At 38.5% G+C, this 20,252-nt stretch overlaps 1 long non-coding RNA gene across 1 annotated transcript in view; it reads left to right on the top strand.

Annotated features, from left to right (window-relative positions):
• The first annotated feature begins 3,830 nt into the window (after positions 1-3,830).
• LOC150083620 (uncharacterized) overlaps positions 3,831-20,252 on the top strand; it is a 40,882-nt gene continuing 24,460 nt past the window's right edge. Inside the window, exon 1 of the long non-coding RNA XR_016547183.1 lies at positions 3,831-3,982. This is a non-coding gene — a long non-coding RNA (uncharacterized LOC150083620). The remainder of the gene's footprint in view (positions 3,983-20,252) is intronic.

Genomic DNA, 20,252 nt, shown 5'->3' with positions numbered 1-20,252 from the left:
TGGGTGTGGCGTTATCACAGGGGCTCACATCAGGTGAGTATGAGCTTGGCACACCCAGGGTCCTGAGCTAGATATCATCATTCTTCTCTTTCTTGGTGACTTCCTTCTACTTCTGACTCTCTCTCTCAGGGTAACTCAGAATTTTTTTTTTTTTTTTTTTTTTTTGGCTGGTGCAGCATAAGTCTGGCTTCCTTGCACCATATGACTAATAATAATAAACACGAACTCGGGGCCAATGGTACCTCGGAACAGATACACATGGGGAAGGATTACTTAAGTACAGTAGCGTGCACCGGTTACAGTACCGCCTTTATCTGGAGTTTGTATGTCCATTCAAGATAACGCCTCCCCAGATGAGAACACCTCGACCGCCATATCGATCCCTTTCAGTGATGTTTTCGGGGTGATACCGTGTGTTACCTCTCGCCAGATTAGCTGCTGAGACTGAATCTACTCTCATCAATAAAGAGTACTTTACCCCATTGCGTTGCTGTCCAGTCCTTGTGTTCGATTCACCACTGTAAACGGTGTCTCCGATGGGCAGGTGTTAAAGGGACACAGCGTACTGGCCGTCGGGCAAACAGTCCACCTTTGTGGAATCGTCTGGCCAAAGTAAACTGCGATATCCTGCGTCCTGTGCAGCTGGTTTGCTGGTCTGGTGTCGGCCCCTCTTGGCCTGTAGGAGTATATAGCGGTCATCATTGGGCGTTGTATTTCGTGGACGACCACCTCTGGTCCTTCGAACAGCTGTTCCTCTCGTTCTGTGGGTCGACCACGCACGTGAGACGATGCTATGGGCGATATCGAACTCTACAGTCCCACTCCTCGCCCTTCGAGCTTCCCAATTATTCGACCCCGGTAAAGTCATCCAAACTACTGGATATTTCGTTGTCTATAGCACTGTATGAAACCAATCGAACGTCTGTAACAATCGTGTTCACCATTCGGTAATTAGCACATAACTACTGCATTTATCTGTTTATGTGAACCCTCTCGTCACGATTCAAATTTTTGCATGTGCACCAGCTTTCTACTGAACGGCCACAGTTCTGCAAATCGCCACAGACTTTCGTTTGATTTTGTGGTTGTATCCTTTCGAAATAGTGTTGGTCCTTAAGTTTTGCACACCAGTGTATTATTCTGGTAGAACAGTTATACTAAAAGAACACGTTCTTGTTTTGTAAGAGCCATAATGGTTATTGATGGTGGTCTTGGCCTTTCTGCTTTTATCTAATAGGATGTCATTTACGTAAGCAGCGTATCTTGAAGTAAATGACAACTTTTACATATGTGCAGCGCCGTTTTTATCCTGGTGGAGGAAATGTGAACTATTTGGTTTTTTTTTTTCCTTCTAAAAATCGTTTCCCCATACCCTAATGACATACGCACCGATTTTTCACAGCGCTAGCTCTAACCGTTTTTGACACTAGGGTCTCCTGAATAAGGAAACTTATTATTTAACCACCGGGTATAATGCAGTAGTGCATCTAGCATTTCGGTTTGCTGGGTAAACTGGAAAAATTTGCGACTTAAAAGAGCGCTCGCAAATTTACCGCCCCGCCACAGAAAAGCGTCTGCTCTCTGCAGAACCATTAAAAGCGCTTAAGAAAATAGTTTATTAAGAATTCCTAAATTTAGACGTGTTTTCAAAATTTTCAGTTGTAAAATAGAGAGAAAGTAGAAATTTTATATTGAATGTTAAATGTAAAACATATTTTATTTTATACGGCGCCTGTGGCACATGCCTTACTTACCCATCCCTAGCACCAGGGCTGTAAAGCAGCATGTCACAATGCCAGAATTGTACAGAACTGAATCGAAGAATACGAGAGTGAATTCCGCCTACTCTGATAGCCTCCTTCGTCTGAATCCAGTGGGAGGTGCCTGTGGGATGAAGTGGAAAGAGCAACCATCCAATAAGTAACAACTGTGGGAAGATTTTGAGTGAATATGGACCAGCATCCTTTTGATGCCTCGTTGAGTGCATACCACAAGGCATCTAAGCTGTTCTGGGGACTAAAGTTGGACCAACTTGCTATTATGTAGATGTACCTAATAAAAATGTCCACCCAGTGTATTTATGCAATATTTGCTGCACATTTCCAAGCAATGTTGCTTGCCTTTCTCTTAAAAAAAAAAAAAAAAAAGTCTGCTTATGCTATGAATAAGGTTTACTACAGAAAACCAATGTTTTTCAATTTCAATTTTGTTATTACTACAATGAATCCGAAATTCGCACAATTCCAAGATCCCAAAAGAATCAGCTGTCGAGCTTGCCCAGTTTTGGATGTTATATGTACCATTCGTAAATTGAATACCTATAACATTATAATATATCACCCCTTCCCCCAAAGGAAGAGGGTGTGGTGATACTGGATGTGTTACTGGGATATGACGAGAGTGCTCACACGAATGATACTCGATAATTTCTTATAAAAATAAATAGTATTACTCGAATTCGAATGTTTCATTAGGTAATAATCTGGACGAAAGGAGGTCTAAGCTGCTGGCTGCAAAATTACCGCTATATGTGCATGGCGCTAAAGTAGTAACAAAGCTGATTGCCTGGAAGAGAAAAGGAGTTGCGAATGGAGGACGCACTGTAGATATCATTAAATGTTACAGAATTTGTAAAATATTATTGAAAATTACACAAAAGCGCAAATCCTATATTTAAACGTCACAAAATCCCAGCGTTCCTACGGCAACAAAGCCGATCTGTGACTAGAAGTTACATACACCTGCTATGCAGAGACATCTCTTCCTTTGTTTTCCCTCTCTATGGCGGTCGTCACAGTGTAGTGTAAATAAATGTAACTTGTATACGAGGGGCTGGAATGCAGTTATGGGAGACAAAAGAAAAGGAAATATTGTTGGAGATTTTGGGCTAGGAGCAAGATGAGTGGACAACGACTAACTGATTTCTGTAGTCAAGAAAGATTTGTAGTAGCCAACACTTGGTTTCAGGCGCCACTACGACGTAGGTATACATGGAAAAATCCTGGCGATTCTCGCAGATATCAGTTAGATTACATTCTGGTGAAACAAAGATTTGAGGTGTATAAGGCCTTGAATGGGTTCAGCACGCTGAATTCTGATGGGATCCTTCCACTTGTTCAGATTACGAACCTAAGGGGGCATCAATTCAAATTAAGAAAGGACAGATGTAGAATAGATGTGCGGAAATTTGCCTTTAGCCAGCGGGTGGTTAATTGCTGGAACAAACTTCCATCTGTCGTTGTGGAAGTTGATAGGTTGAATAAATTTAAGGAGGAACTGAACAGGCATTTGGAGGGAATGGTGTGATTTTTTTTTTTTTTTTTTTTTGGCTGATGCTGCATCATACATTTGCTTTCTTGCATCACATGCCACTGCTACTACTACCGCAATCAGGTAAAAAACGCCATGTCTTTACCAGGAGCAGATGTGGACAGTGACCATTCAATGGTGAAAATGATAACAGAACTAAAGCTAAAGAAAATTAATGGAAAGAAAATAAATAATAAAAATTATTTATGTGAGTATGGGCTTGACATACCCAGGGTCCTGAGCTGGATATCATCATTCTTCTCTTTCTTGGTGATTCCCTTTTACTTCTGACTCTCTCTCTCTCTCTCTCTCTCTCTCTCTCTCTCTCTATTGCCTGGTACAGCATAAGCCTCGGGCTTCCTTGTACTATAAGGCTAATAATAATAATAAGTAGTATGGAGTTCAAAGATTTAAAAAAAAAAAAAATGGCATTACGTAATTTACGAATGATTCTTTATGGAACCTGAGCGGTCACTTTAAGACGCTAGGTGGTAGTTATTATTACTACGACTGGACTGTAGTAAACAGTTCAAACGTGTAACTCGCGAATGTCTGTATTGATGTGTAAAATGAAAGTATAAAGAATTTAAGTTTACAAACAGAATGTGAGAACGTATTGTTTTCAATATTTATGCGCATTATATTGGCTTAGAGTAAAATGACGTCATATAAGGTAAGTTGGTCTTTTAAATTTATGATTCTTTTAAAATTAAATTGGTATGGAAAGGAGAAACGATTTATTTTTAAATTTCACGTAAAAGACAGAAAAATATCTTTCTTGTAATTTTAAAGTTAAGAAATTGTCTTAAAAGATAATTTTCTAGATTCCCAAATTATTTCTTTATGAAATTACCGAGAAAGCTTCGTTATAGCGTTGTTGCCCGGCGCCTCTGTAGCCAGGTGGACAGAAGCAGCAGTGCGTAGCACACGCTTCTTGATTAGACCGGGGTTCGAGCCCATGATATCCTCCACCAAATACGGAGGATGCGGCAAGGTCAGGGAATGACCACCGCATATCCCCGGAGCAATATGGCCTTAGTTGCTAATGCTCCTAAAAACCAAATAACAACAACAGCGTTGTTGCTCTCTCTAGCATAAACATGTTCGTAAGGAAGTATGTTACGAATGTATAGTGGTATAGTTTACATATTGTAAAGACAATATGTAAACGTTTATTCTTTGAGCAATGAAATATGGAGTAAGTAGGTGTAATGGGTAAAACTCCAGAACACGGTGCCCCTTTGACAATTACGTCGAGAAGAAGAGGGGGAAAGCAGTGACGTACGGTTCGTAACTCCGCCCACTCACTGCGTTTCCCCCTCTTCTTCTCGACAACTGCACGTGGCGAATGTCACGCGACATAACAGTATGGCGGAACCGAAAAATAACGAAATTATCGGCAACAGTAATTTTTTCGGAACAGCAGCCAAAATAATTGCAAATTAAACACTAATTTCGTTCTTCAGCAAACGACCAATTTTCGACAAATAACTGGCGAAGTCCCGCAAAAAGGTAACCTACCATTTTTAATTAAACACAAACGAAAGACAATTAAAAACGTAATTCCCAATATACATTTTTTTTTTTTTTTCGTCCAACGACTGGTTTTTGCTTGAATCCTTCCCAAAGTCGCATGAAAACATAACCTTTTCTGGCTAAACAGAAACGAAAGTCAATTAACACGTGCAACGAACAATAAAATTGCTCTTTGCATAAGCACAAAACGGCAACATAGAATTTTTTCTTTTTTTAAAAAAAAAAACGCAACGGACACAATACTACGTTAATAATACATACGTGAAAATAACACAGAAATACAAGACAAACTAAACTTACCTCACAGCAGCAAAAAACAAAGAAGCAGTTTACCAGCAGGATGGAACGGGATAACGACAAACTGAAAACCACGAGGCAATAACCAGAAAAGCAAGAAGTAACAGCTCAGCACCGTACGCACTAAAAACCAACATTCAAAAGAAAGAATATGCAGTGAATTTGGCATTTTGCGCTCCAGTGACGTCGTGTCACGTGACATCCACGTGAAACGAAGAGGGGACGCAGTCAGTAGGCGGGATCAAAACCTGTCAATCACTGCTTTCCCCCCTTCCGACAGCCAATTAGAAGGGGGCACCGTATATTAGAGTATGGCCGGTGTAATGTATAAAATATTGGTTTATTTATTTATAAATTCACAGTACCTCTTTAATGCTAGGAGATATTACCATACCGTTAGGCCGTGGGATTAGAACCTGATGGCTGATTTGGTATCGTGGTTAAAGATCACATTAGCATTAGTAGAGGCATTTGATGCAAGAAAGCAAGCTTATGCAGCATCAGCCAAAAAAAAAAAAAAAAAACCACTTCCACTTCACCCCTCTGTTTTTTCAAAATACCTGTCCAGCTGAGCCTTAAATTTATTTAGGCTATCAACTTCCACAACAAGGGATGGAAGTCTGTTCCACCAACCAACCACTCGCTGGCCAAAGGCAAATTTCCGCACGTCTAGCCTACATTTGTCTTTCCTCAATTTGAATTTATGCCCTCTCAGGTGATTATTCTGAGCGAGAGGAAGAATCCCATCAGCATTGAGCATGCTCAAACCATTCAATGCTTTATACACCTCTATCAGATCACCTCGCTGGTGCTTAGTCTCCAGACACTGTAATTTGCAAAACTTAAGCCTTTCTTCGTAAGAGCACCCCTTTGTTCCATTCACTAATCTTGTTGCCCTTCTCTGTACTCGTTCCAGCAGCTCTACATCCTTCTTGAAATGAGGCCTCCAGACCTGTATACAGTACTCTAGGTGTGGCCTGACCATTGCCTTATACAAGGAAATAATCACCCCCTTATCCCTGCTAGAAAAATTCCTATATATCATTGACAATACACCATGAGCTACTCTTGCAGCCCGTCTGCACTGCTCAGAGAACTTCATATCTGCCTGCACAACCACCCCCCAGGTCCCTTTCATTCTCTACCACTGTCAGTGTAGTACCACAGAGTTGATACGTTGCTCTGGGGTTGCTGTTTCCCATGTGTAGTACTTTACATTTGTCAATGTTAAACTTCATTTGCCACCTCTCAGCCCATCTGCACACCCTTTCCAGATCCTGTTGCAGCAGCATAGTGTCAGTAGTGTCCTTGACAACCCTGCCTACCTTTGTATCGTCTGCAAACTTCGACATTAAGCTTGATATACCATCATCAATATCATTTATGAATACAGAAAACAATAATGGACCCAACACTGAGCCCTGAGGGACTCCACTAATAACATTAGTCTGCGACGAGCAGTGTCCATTGATTACCACCCTCTGTCTTCTCCCCCTCGGCCACCCCTTTATCCACAGCAGCAATTTACCTCCAATGTCACACTGCTCCAATTTGTGCAGCAGTCTTCCATGTGCAACAGTATCAAAAGCCTTTCTAAGATCCAAGTATATAATATCAAAGTTATTCCCTGCATCCAGTTCCTTTGTGACTGCATCATAGTATCCAATCAAATTGGTCAGGCAAGACTTCCCCTTAAGAAAACCATGCTGTGTCCGAGCTATAACTGAAGTCTTGTCTAAATGATCCTGCAGTGCTTCTTTAACTAGTGCCTCCATTAATTTTCCTGGAACAGAAGTTAAACTCACAGGTCTATAATTACTTGTGTCAGCCTTTGATCCTCCTTTGTGAATTGGTGTAACATTTGCACATCTCCAGTCTGTGGGGTAATTGGTGTAACATTTGCACATCTCCCCTGAGTCCAAGGAAGCTCTCATAATTATGGCTAAGGGTTTGCTTACTTCCTCTGCTGCCTCCTTTAATATAACTGGATAAATCCCATCCACCCCAGTTGCCTTTCTTGTGTTTATCTTCAACAATTTCTCCTCCACTTTACTCTCAGTTATTACAAGATTCTCTAGCTTACTGCTAGAGTTGAATACACCTCTGGCTTTCCCTTCGCTAAATAACTCCTCATGTGTGAATGTCGATGCAAAATATTCATTTAGTTTGTTAGCTACCTGAGCAGGATCATCAACAGTTGACCCATCAATATCAAGTGGACCAATCTGATTCATCCCCTTCCTTCTAGAGTTTACATAAGTAAAGAACTCTTTGCTGTTTTTCTTTGCATCCCTTGCCAAAGATTTCTCGTAAACTGCCTTCACCTGTCTAACCTCCTTTGTAACTTGGTTACAGATCAACTTGTATCTCTCATAGGCTTCTGTGTCATGTGTTAATTTGTATGTATCCCATGCATGTTTCTTGTCTGCCATATGCCTCATCAGTTCATCTAACATCCATTTAGGCCTAAACCTTGAACAATATTTCTTAGTTGGTATGTAAAGCCTAGTAGCTTCCAAGATAAGTTCTTTGAATGCTTCCCATTTTGAATTTGCTGTTGGTAACATCATCAGTTGGTCACACTGTATGGAATTTAAATACTGTCTCAGTCCATCGTATCGCCTTTATGAAAGCAATAACCCTTCCCTTTACCCCTAATGGTAGTTATCTCTTTGAGTAAATCCCACTTCAGCACACTGTGATCACTGCCACCTAGTGGTTCATTTTTCTGCAGATTCTTAATGCATGAACAATCACTGCTGATAATCAAATCAAGAGTATTCCTCCTTCTAGTTGCCTCCCGAACATGCTGATGTAGAAAACAATCATCCAATAAATCCACAAAAGCCTTGCTAGTGTGTGAGTGACCAGCCCCCAAATTCCAATCAATATCTGGGAAATTAAAATCTTCCATTAAAAGACTCTCTGATTTACTGGCCCACTCTATTTCCCTGTACAGTTTCTTATTATACTCATCAGAGTCATTAGGCCTATAGCACACTCCTACTCTCAATTTTGATCTCCCAATGCTTATGTCACACCAAATTGACTCGACACTGCACTGTTCAGCGATGTCCACTGGCTTCACTTCCTTGGATTTTATGTATTTCTTAACTAATAGCATAACCCCTCCTCCCTTCTTATCCAGTCTATCCTTTCTGTAGACGTACTCCCCAAATTCCAGTTCTGGATTCCTTATATCTGTGTGACACCAAGTCTCTGATATCCCAACAATATCTGCCTTTGATGTTTTGAGCAATACCTCAAATTCATCAAATTTATTTACTACACTCCTAGCATTGGTGTACACGCAAGTATACATGCACCTATTTCTATTCTTAGCTACCCTAACACAACCCATGTGTTTACTTGTACCGCAATGACTCCCAGCAGTCTCTGAAATATCCTGAATCTTGTTTTTCAGGCTTCTGCTCATTGCAATAGAAGCAGTGCAAGAATCTCTTTCACCTCTGCCAGTGGCTACTGTTAATCTATTCGTCTTTGTATCCCCCCAAGCTAGCAGTTTTCCGACCCACCTAACACTGCCTCGATAGCATCAGCAAATATTCTTGCACCCTTTCTATTTAAGTGTATCCCATCCCTGTAGAAGCAATCTCTCCTGTTAACAAGTACAGTCCAGGCTGAAAAAAATTCTACCCCTTGAGCCTTGCACAATCTTTCCAGGGCCAAATTGATCGACAAGGCTTTCATCATATACTCCCTCCTATCGTGTCTGGGCAGAATTGCAGACACTTTCAAATTCAACCCTATTTCACGGCTTTTTTTCAACAGTGACCTGTACTTGTTAAGCAATTCTGCCGGTCTCCTACTCTTGAAATTGTTAGTTCCAACGTGTACAACAATATCACCTTTTGTGCCCTTAAAAGATGATATCTGCTCTACAACATCATCAACCTTTGCCCCTGGCAGACATACCTTGGTCCTATTCCACCTATCCTTTTTACAAGGCATGTTCCCCGTTTCCCTGACAATAGAGTCACCAACAACTACTAGTTCCTACATGGGGCCCATTTTGCAAGATCTCTCGGACCCAGTGCCGGATTTACATATAAGCTACAGCTTAGGGCCTCACATTACTAGGGCCCTCACTCCATCTTAAAAAATGGCTGAGTTAGTCGATCTAACTAACTGGCTGAGTTAGTCAGTCTCAAACGTAGATAGCATGGTTTTTCACAGAAACTAGGGTTTTTTTTGTCCAGCAAAACAGGCAAATCGACCAGAGAACACAAGCAATTTACAGACAAAATGCATATATGGGTATTTATTAGAAATAATGGGTGGCCCTAATATAATAATTTGATTTAATTTTGATAAGAAACATTGTGTATACCAAAGAGAAGGGTAAACTTAGCAATATTTGTGACAAGCGATGATAGACAAGTGTAGTTCCTCCCACGTATTGCTCTGTCAGACTGCGAATTACCAGTGGCCAAGATGCAAAAAACATCACAAAGATCCATGGACAGAATACTGGCTTCTCTGATATGCTGCTAATTACCGGTGGTTTGCATTAGAGTGAATACGGAATATAGAGAGTATATGGAAGCATGGAGTACTGTATTCTAAAGATGCAAAGAATGCCACAAAGATTCATGGGATACTGGCCGCTAATTCTCAGTGGTTTGGGTTAGAGCAGGGATTCTCAACTGGGACAGAAAAATCATGGGTATTACATGGTTTGTGACCCTCAAGTTCAACTCAACTCGACAACATCTTATTCCTTAATATTTAATTTCTCTTACTGGGTTTTCTTTTCCCCTGAAACAACTGATTTTTAACATATAGGTATATTGTATTAGAAGTGAGTGAGAAATTTTGATAAAAGGAAAATAGTGGGCGTGATTTAATTCAACCACCGTTACTTTTCTTAGGCATTAAATGCCTATGTGCTTTCAGAGATTGTCTCTGAGATCCTTGCTGATTGTGCCCTTCCAACAGCTGCAACCTTGGTGGTGGCATGATGAGCATCGTTTATTTATATATTCTTTTGTTTCAATGGTCAATATGTGAGGCATGGATGGGATAAGGAGATGTTTGTCTGTTGTTTCTATGCAGAGATGGGGGGACATCTCGGGTGCCATTTGACACTAAACATTCTATTGTTTCTACTTTCTAAGCAACAAATAGTATTGATTTATTGTTTCCTTGTGGAAGTTGTTTATTTTTTTAGCCACAGTGCTTTTGTGACTGACATGGGCTATGAGAGTTAAATAAAAATTATTTATATTTTATTATTTAATTCTTTGTAGTGATTCAACCCATCATCACTCATGTCAAGTGATGAAAAGTAAGTGTCGACAGTATCTGGATGAATATCTAGCTTATGGTTTTATTGAACGCCCATTCAACTCAAGACAGTCTAGTGTCTTATGAGTAATAGTTCTTTTTCAAATGAGACTATGAAACCACCAAGACTTATAGTTGCACACTTAAAAAGGAAATGTCCTGATAAAGTTGGTAAACATATTGAATATTTTAAACATTTAAAACAATTTTGAGTGATGTTACACTGTTACTTCCTTATTTAAGAAGAACACACAAACAAATGACGATGGAATGATTGCATCTTATAAAATTGCAGAAATCATTGCAAAAACTGGTAGTGCACATACAGATGCTGAGACTGTTATATGACCTGCATTAGAGACCATAATTTCAACAGTGATACACCAAAATCCTTCCAGTATTTTAAACGCATTGCCATTGGGCAACGATTCAATATGAAGACAAATCGATGAGGAGTCTGTTAACATTGAAGAGCAGCTAATCGACAAACTAAAAACGAGAAAATTTTTTATTCAGATTGACGAATCCACAGTTACTTGACAATAAGGCCATTCTAATGGCATACTTTCGTTATTTCGATGCTGATTGTAAATTGCAAGAAGAGATGTTGTTTGTAAAATCTATAGAAACTGACTGTACTGGGGCATCCAGTTTTGCTGCTGTAAAGACATGGTTTGATGAAAAACAAGTACCATTGGAAAATTTGGTATCTTGTTCCACTGATGGTATTACCTCCATTGTTGGAAGACAAAGGTTTTATAGCCCACCTACAGGAAGTATGTCCCGAAATGAAGTTATTACAATACACTGCATTGTGCACCGATATCAAAAATGATATCGGTGCACAATGATATTTCTGATATATATTTCTGAGGACACAGTGTCACAAGAGTTAAGTAGTATTTTGGAAATTTTACTCTAAACAAAGTAAGAACTCAAGCCCACAACGTTGGTAACCAAAATAATAATGTTCAATTTATTTGGAAATATTTGCTATAAACATATTTACAGACATTAGATACATGAAGTATTGTTTGTAATTCTACAACAAAGGTTTCCATTAATGAGAAGTCCACAAACTATCAGACTAAACCAGGACATATTTAGCTTGTATGCATTAGCGCATTAGTAGAGGCATATGATGCAAGAAAGCAAGCTTATAAGCATCAGCCAAAAAAAAAAAACCTTCCCATTTCACCTATCCATTTGCTCCAAATGTTTGTCTAGTTCTGGCTTGAATTTATTTAAGCTGTCAACTTCTTCAACAACAGATGGAAGTTTGTTCTGGCAATCAACCACCCACTGGCTAAAGGCAAATTTCTGCACATCTATTCTACAACTGTCTTTCCTCAATTTGAATTTATGTCCCCTCAGGCAATTAAACTGGGCAAGAGGAAGAATCCCATCGGCTTTGTAAATAATTAATGCTTTATGCATAAATAGATGTATAAAAACATATTTAAACTACAAACACTCAAATAAATCAATCATAAATATAATCCATATGTAAAAAGTCCTGAATCAGTTTGCCTCCAAATATGGTAGGGAAGTGTCCTTAGTTTCTTGAAAAGATCCATGAAGGAAATCCTCAATGTACAATACAATCAAAAACTATCTAGTGTTCTCCTTGTTGATGTAAATACGTTATGATAGAATCCTTCTTGCCCATCCATTGAGGCATAAGAAAATTTTGGAAGACAGCTAAATTGATATCAGTATTGTAGTATGAAAAACTGAAAGTTCCACGTATGAATAATCTTCTTTATAATTTATCCAGCCTAGCCACAAGTTTAACCTTGAAATAAGTCAGCTGAGAGTAGATAATCTATGTGCACAACTTAAATGATACATTCCAACAAATGTCATCTTTCTTCTTATATAAAATTTCCGGAAAAGATTATAACTTATTTAACAGTCAACACGTTGCATGTTAAATGTAAGGCATATTACAGAAAAACTCCAACAAATTGCACTTAGCTTTTAAATTTACTGCTTAATGCTTTGCTGCACACAGCATTCCTAATATAGTTGTTATCTTATATTCCGTCACAGTGTTTTTCAACCTGTGTGCTGCAACACATTAGTGTGCAGTGAATATGCTTCAAGTATGCTGTGGAAAATGCAAATTAAACAAAAAATGATTAAATCCAAGTTTTATAATAAAAATTAATTCAAACAAAAAATTTGTTTATTTACGTGTGTTCTGGCAGTCAATGTTACGTCACGTTTTGATTCTTAGTACTAGATGTGTTCACCTATACTACACAAGGATGAATATGGCTGAAACAAAAGTAATGATGAAGTAAGCCACAGAAAGGAATATAATCATTTGTTGGAGCAGTAATTGAAAAGGTGGATTCATATACTTATCTGGGACAAATCATTAGCTGATAAATGGCTAGAAGTCGAGAGAAGAATAATTTCAGATAGATAGCATTCGGGAAATATAATCTCATACTGAGGAGCAATAACCCAATTTGCGTGAAAAGTAAAATAATGAACCAGTATACTCTCCACCATGACTTATGGAAGTGAAATTTGGACACTCATCAAAAGAATGGAAGAGAAGCTGAAACTACACAATGAAGAATGGAACGAATTATATTTGGAATTGGACTGTTAGATAAGAAGTCCAATTTCAAATATAATTCGTTCCATTATATTTGGAATTGGACTGTTAGATAAGAAGTGCAATGCATGGATTAGACAGCAAACACAAATAAAGGACATTCTTATCAAAACTAAAGAATTGAAATGGACTCGGGCAAGACACATAGCTAAGACATGATAACAGATGGACTAAGAAAATAACCGAATCATTCCCAAGAGGAGCTAAAAGAAGACAGACAGATGAAATTCACAAGTTCATGGGTAGTAAATGGATGGCCATTGCACAAAACAAAAGGAACTGGAAATTTGCTGGAGAGGCCTTCATTCTGCATTGGATTGAAAATGGATGATGATACCAAAACGAAGTAATACTACAGAGAGTGATGTTAATTAAATGAAACAGCAAAGAGGAATAACACTGGAAACAAAATATGAGATCATAAGCAAACATGATCTCTTTCTTGATCATCATCATCAGTCAATGATGATGAATAAAAAACATTCTTTAACATTAGTATAGCATAAGTAATTTCTTTATTATTATAATTTGCTTGATTTTAAAGGCCATTTTCATTTCTTTGGATAAATAAATCATTGTTTAAGCATAAACTGTTGTTTTGTTGACTTTTATTTAACATTACGTCTATGGGAAATAAATTTCGACTTTACAAGTTTTTGCTTTACGAGCATGTGCTAGGAACAAATTAACTCGTAAAGTCGAGAACTACCAGGATACATAAAATTGGAATATAAAAATTTATACACACATAATACATAATCTAATTACTTAATCTTGTACTTTCCAAACTTTTTAATCTTGATCCAGTTATATTAAAGGAGGCCCGCAAAGAAAGTAAGCAGGCCCTTAGCCATAATTCTGAGGGCATCCTTGGACACAGAGGAGATCCCCACGGACTGGAGATGTACAAATGTATTCCCTATTCACAGAGAGATCAAAAGGTGACATGAGTAATTACAGACCTGTTAGTTTAACTTCTGTTCTGGCGAAAATAATAGTCACTGGTTAAAGAAACACAGCAGGATCATCTAGACAAGACTGCAGATATAGTTAAGACACAGCATGGGTTTGTTAAGGGGAAGTCTTGTCTGACCAATCTGATTGGATATTATGATGTGGTCACAAAGAAACTGGATGAAAAAATAATCTTAATATTTTTTCACCCCACCAAATTATACAGCCACTCCCCAAAACTTAAAAAATTGTGGAAATGTATTTTGCATCCCATAGAAATAAATGGAGGTATTGTGAAAATATCGTAATGTGAATGCAATAACACATTGTTTTTTTTTTTTTTTTTTTGTAATTTATTCCAAGGCCTTGGTGGCCTGAGACAGTATTTAAATTCTATACAGTGGAACCAACTGATTATGTTACCAACAGCAAATTCAAAATAGGAAGCATTCAAAGAATTAATCTTGGAAGCTACTAGGCTTTCCATACCAACAAGAAATATTGTTCAAGATTTAGGCCGAAATGGATGCCAGATAAACTAATTAGACATGTGACAGAGTAGAAAAATGCATGGGATATTTATAAATTAACATGCGACACAGAAGCCTATGATAGATATAAGCTGGTCTGTAACCAAGTTACAAAGGAGGTCAAGCAGGTGAAGGTAGATTATGAGAAATCTTTTGCAAAGGGTGCAAAGAAAAACAGCAAAGACTTCTTTACTTATGTAAACTCTGGAAGGAAGGGATGAATCAGATTGGTCCACTTGATATCGATGGTTCAACTGTTGATGATCCTGCTCAGGTAGCTAACAAACTAAATGAATATTTTGCATCGACATTCATACATGAGGAGTTATTCAGGGAGGAGAATTTCAGAGGTGTATTCAACTCTGGCAGTAAGCTAGATAATCTTGTAATAACTGAGAGTAAAGTGGAGGAGAAATTGTTGAAGATAAACACAAGAAAGGCACCTGGGGTGGATGGAATCTATCCAGTTATATTAAAGGAGGTGGCAAAGGAAGTAAGCAAAATCTTAGCCATAATTATGAGAGCTTCCCTCGACTCAGGTGAGGTACCCATGAACTGGAGATGTACAAATGTGACCCCAATCCACAAAGGAGGATCAAAGGGAGACACAGGTAATTACAGACCTGTTAGTTTAACTTCTGTTCCAGGGAAATTAATGGAGGCACTTGTTAAAGAAGCATTGCAGGATCATCTAGACAAGACTTCAGTTATAGCTCGGACACAGCATGGGTTTGTTAAGGGGGAAGTCTTGTCTGACTAATTTGATTGGATACCATGATGTAGTCACAAAGGAACTGGATGCAAAGAATAACTTTGATATCATATATTTGGATCTTATAAAAGCCTTTGATACTGTTGCACATGGAGACTGCTGCACAAATTGGAGCAGTGTGGCATTGGAGGCAAATTGCTGCTATGGGTAAAGGGATGGTTGAGTGGGAGAAGACAGCGAGTCGTAATCAATGGACACTGCTATTCGTGGACTAATGTTATCAGTGGAGTCCCTCAGGGTTCAGTGCTGGGTCCATTGTTGTTTTCTGTATTTATAAATAATATTCATGATAGTATATATCAAGCTTAATGTCCAAGTTTGCAGATGATACGAAGGTTGGCAGGGTTGTTAATGGCAGTACGCTGCTGCAACAGGATCTAGAAAAGTTGAGGAGATGGGCTGAGAGGTGGCAAATGAAGTTTAACATTGACAAATGTAAAGTACTACATATGGGAAGCAGTAATTCCAGAGTAACGTATCAACTCTGTGGTACCACACCGACAGTGGTAGAGAATGAAAAAGACCTGGGGGTAATTGTGCAGGCAGATATGACATTTTCTGAGCAGTGCAGACGGTCTGCAAGAGTAGCTCATGGTGTCTTGTCAATGATATACAGGAATTTTTCTAGCATTGATAAGGAGGTGATTATCCCCTTGTATAAGGCAATGGTCAGACCACATTTTGAGTACTGTATACAGGTCTGGAGGCCTCATTTTAAGAAGGATATAGAGCTGTTGGAACAAGTACAGAGAAGGGCAACAAGATTAGTGAATGGAACAAAGGGTTGCTCTTACGAAGAAAGGCCTAAGTTTTGCAAATTACAGTGTCTGGAGACTAGGCACCTGTGAGGTGATCTGATTGAGGTGTATAAAGCCTTGAATGGTTTGAGCATGCTCAATGCCGATGGGATTCTTCCTCTTGCTTAGAATAATCACCTGAGAGGGCATAAATTCAAATTGAGGAAAGGCAGTTGTAGGATAGATGTGCGGAAGTTTGCCTTTATCCAGCAGGTAGTTGGTTGGTGGAACAGACTTCCATCCTTTGTTGTGGAAGTTGATAGCCTAAATAGATTCAGGGCAGAACTTGACAAACATTTGGAGCAAGTAGATGGGTGAAATAAGGAGTTTTTTTTGGCTGATGCTATATGAGCTTGCTTTCTTGCATCATGTGTCGTTGCTAATGCTAAAGTTGAAATTTTCGCTATTTTCAACTAAAAGGTTTGAAAAGATAAATTTTCAACTATTTATCTCTCTAAAAGGTCATTTTTATAATGGAAATTGCACTACACTTTCATTGTTATCATATTTTCCGTTATAAGGGTCAATTTTGAACACCTTTGTGATATTGTTCTAAAACTAACCTAAAACAGTTGCACTTTCCAGTTTATTGAGCTTTTCTGTTAGTGTATCTAATTATAAATGGGTAGTAAACTTGACCCTATTGCATTTGTGATAATACTGATTACAGGAATTCTGTGGGTTTTTACGTTATGGTATTATGGTGAAATATTCCCCTTTGCTCAAATCTTCAATCATATAAAAAAACATAAATAAATTTTTAGAATCTTCTCTTCATCCTGTTTACTTATTACAATGGTGAAGGGACCAACGGAAAGTGCCGCTGGCAGTGCTAGGAAACGAAACAAAACAAAATCGATTTAGAAATGAAGATGATTAATTAAGAAGTACGAGGCAGGACAAAGTTCGTCATCTATTGCACAGAATTAGGTCTTACTGCTTCAATAGTGAATAGTATTTTAAGGGACAGTGCGTGTATAAAAGAACATATTAAAGGAACTATGTATTTCACACTGGGACCAGTCCGTCCCAACAGTGATCACAAAACAGCATTCAGGTTTGGAAAATCTATTAATAATATGGACAGAAAATCATATTCAGAAGCAAATGCCCCTGAATCTAACGGCCATTCAAGCAAGAAGGATTTATGAAGATAACGATAAGTACGGCAAACCCGAATCCAAGTTCGTGGCAAGCAGTGGGTGGTTTAATAGGTTCAAGCATCACACTGGTTTCCAAAACATTAAAGTATGCAAAGTGCCAATTCTGCAGCTGCAGAGAAATTTTGTGACGTGTTGGAAAAAACATCTTCTAAATCTCCAAAGCCTTCAACTTCTGCAGTGGCTTGCTTATCAGCTGGAGAGTTAATTCTGGCATGCTGATATTATGCCTGTCTTCTCTCTCTTTTTGTAATTTTTTTTGCACATGAGATAAAAAAAATTGAATAATTCTATTTACATGTTCATCAAACATTTCTTTTTTGCTTCAATGAAATTCAGCACGCATAGTTGCAAGTGTAGAATTTTCCTAAATGCTTATTTAGGGAAATTCCGACTTATGTAGCATTCTGCGGAATGCAACTCTTATGTTAATCGGGGAATGGCTGTACTTGGATTTTAGGAAAGCTTTTGATACTGTTACGCATGGAAGATTACTATACAAGTTGGAGCACTATAGCATTAAAGGCAAGTTGCTGCTATGAATAAAGGGATGGTTGAGTGGGAGAAGTCAGATAGTGGTAATCAATGGACACTGCTCTTCGTGGAATAATGTTATTAGTGGTGTCCCCTGGGGCCTATGTCAGGCCCATTGTTGTTTTCTGTATTTATCAGTGATATTGATGAAGGTATATCAGGCTTAATTTCGAAAACTGCAGTACAAAAGTTGGTAGAGTTGTTGATGACAGTATGCTACTGCAACAGGATCTGGAAAAGATAGGCTGAGAGGTGGCAACTGAAGTTTAATATTTACAAATGCAAATGCTGCATACGGATAATAGTAGCCCCAGAGGAACATACCAACTGTGTTCCTCTTGGGTTACTGTTGTGCTACTACACTCAGTGTAGTGGAGAATGTAAAAGCCCTGGGGGTAATTGTGCAGTCAGACTTGAAATTTTCTGAGCAGTACAGATAGGCTGCAAGAGTAGCTCATGGAGTCTTGTCAATGATATATAGGAATTTTGCTAGCAGGGATAAGGAGGTGATTATTCCATCGTATAAGGCCATGGTCAAGCTATCCCTTGAGTATTGCATACAGGTCTGGAGGCCTCATTTTAGGAAAGATGTAGAGCTGCTGGAATGAGTACAGAGAAGAGCAACAAGATTAGTGAGTGGAACAAACAGTTGTTACCAAGAAAGGCTTAAATTCTGAAAATTGCAGCATCGGGAGACTCAGCACTTGCGAACTGATCTGATTGAGGTGTATAATGCCTTGAATGGTTTGAGCAAGCTCAATGCTAATGGGATTTTTCCTCTTGCTCAGATTCTGCATCTGAGGGGGTATAAATTCAAATTGAGAAAAGACTGTTGCAGAATAGATGTGTGGAAATTTGCCTTTAGCAAGCGGGTTGTTGATTCCTGGAACAAACTTCCATTTAGGCCTGACGTAGCCCAGTGGTCAGGAGCGAGAGTGCATAGCACGCGTTTATTGAGTGGACCGGGGTTCAAGCCCGTGACCACTAAATACGATAAATATTTGTATTGACAATTTATTGTAAACTCTACTGACTTAGTTGTCGTGCCAGAGTATAAACAGAAAATTTATTTATTTTATTTATCTGTTGTGGAAGCTTAAATTCGAGGCTGAACTAGACACTTTTGGAGTGAATAGATGAGTGAAACAGGAAGGTTTTTTTTTTTTTTTTTTGGCTGATGCTATATAAGCTTGCTCTCTTGCATCATATGCCTCTACTAATGCTAAATAATAGTGTATTATTAAATATACCCAACAGAAATGACTTCTCATTTGTGAATATATGAGTATAGTAGTGATTGTAGTGTGCTGGCAAAATTTGTCTTTAGAAGTGTGCCACAGCAAAGTAAAAGTTGAGAAACACTGCTCTATCACAGAACAATTGTTTGTAGAGTATAAGATAACAGCTATTTATCCAAAGCACTTCTCAATATGAAGTATATTGCTATTTATTTAAAATGTATGCCATTATCATACCATGTGGCACATTAGTGTCTCATCATGTGGGCATCACTGACCCAGTAATGAGAAATCACCACGATATAATGTTTTGAAAACTCCAGTAAATTGAGAAAAAAGCCTTATGCCATGTGAGCTATAGATCATAATTGTACAGGTTTGGGTAGTATAATACTGGGGCAACTTTTAGTGATGTGCCTGCTCAGTATATGAGATTGTTGCATGTAGTAACAAACTTAGCAGGGGTAAAGAGGTGATTATCCCTTTGTATAAGGCAATGGTTAGGCTACACCTTGAGTACTGCATACTGGTCTGGAGGCCTCATTTTAGGAAGGATGTAGAGCTGCTGGAACAAGTACAATTGAAAGAGAAGGGCAACAAGATTGGTGAGGGGGAACAGTGAGGTGCTCCTACCAAGAAAGGCTTAAGTTCTGCAAATTGCAGTGTCTGGAGACTAAGCACCTGCGAGGTGATGATGATTGAGGTGTTTAAGGCATTGAATGATTCGAGCAAGCTCAGTGCTGATGAGATTCTTCCTTTTGCTCAGATTATGGACTTCAGGGGGACAAATTCAAATTGAGGAAGGACAGTTGCAGAATAGATGTGCAGAATTTGCCTTTATCCAGTAAATGGTTGATTGTTGGAACAAACTTCTCCCTGTCATTGTGGAAGTTGATAGCTTAAATAAATTCAAAGAACTAGACAAACTTTGGGAGGGAATGGATAGATGAAATGGGAAGTTTTTTTTTTTGGCTGATGCTGTGTAAGCTTGCTTTCTTGCACATATGCCATTACTATTGTTGATACGTAATTTGCTTATAGCTACATACAGAACAGGCTCTTTCCCTAACTGTATACGTATGTTCTATCACTCTTGTGCCATGAGCTTTTGGCCTAAATTTACTTTAGTTTTCAAAACTCATATACCATCAAGCAGAACCATTCTTGGAAAAAATTTTCCAAGGATGCA

The sequence above is a fragment of the Mastigoproctus giganteus genome, chromosome 7 (assembly GCF_048544385.1).
Source record: "Mastigoproctus giganteus isolate SK-2022 chromosome 7, ASM4854438v1, whole genome shotgun sequence".
In the NCBI taxonomy this organism is placed as follows: Eukaryota; Metazoa; Arthropoda; class Arachnida; order Uropygi; family Thelyphonidae; genus Mastigoproctus; species Mastigoproctus giganteus.
Note: the sequence above shows the minus strand (reverse complement) of the source record. Positions and strands in the feature narration are given on the sequence as shown.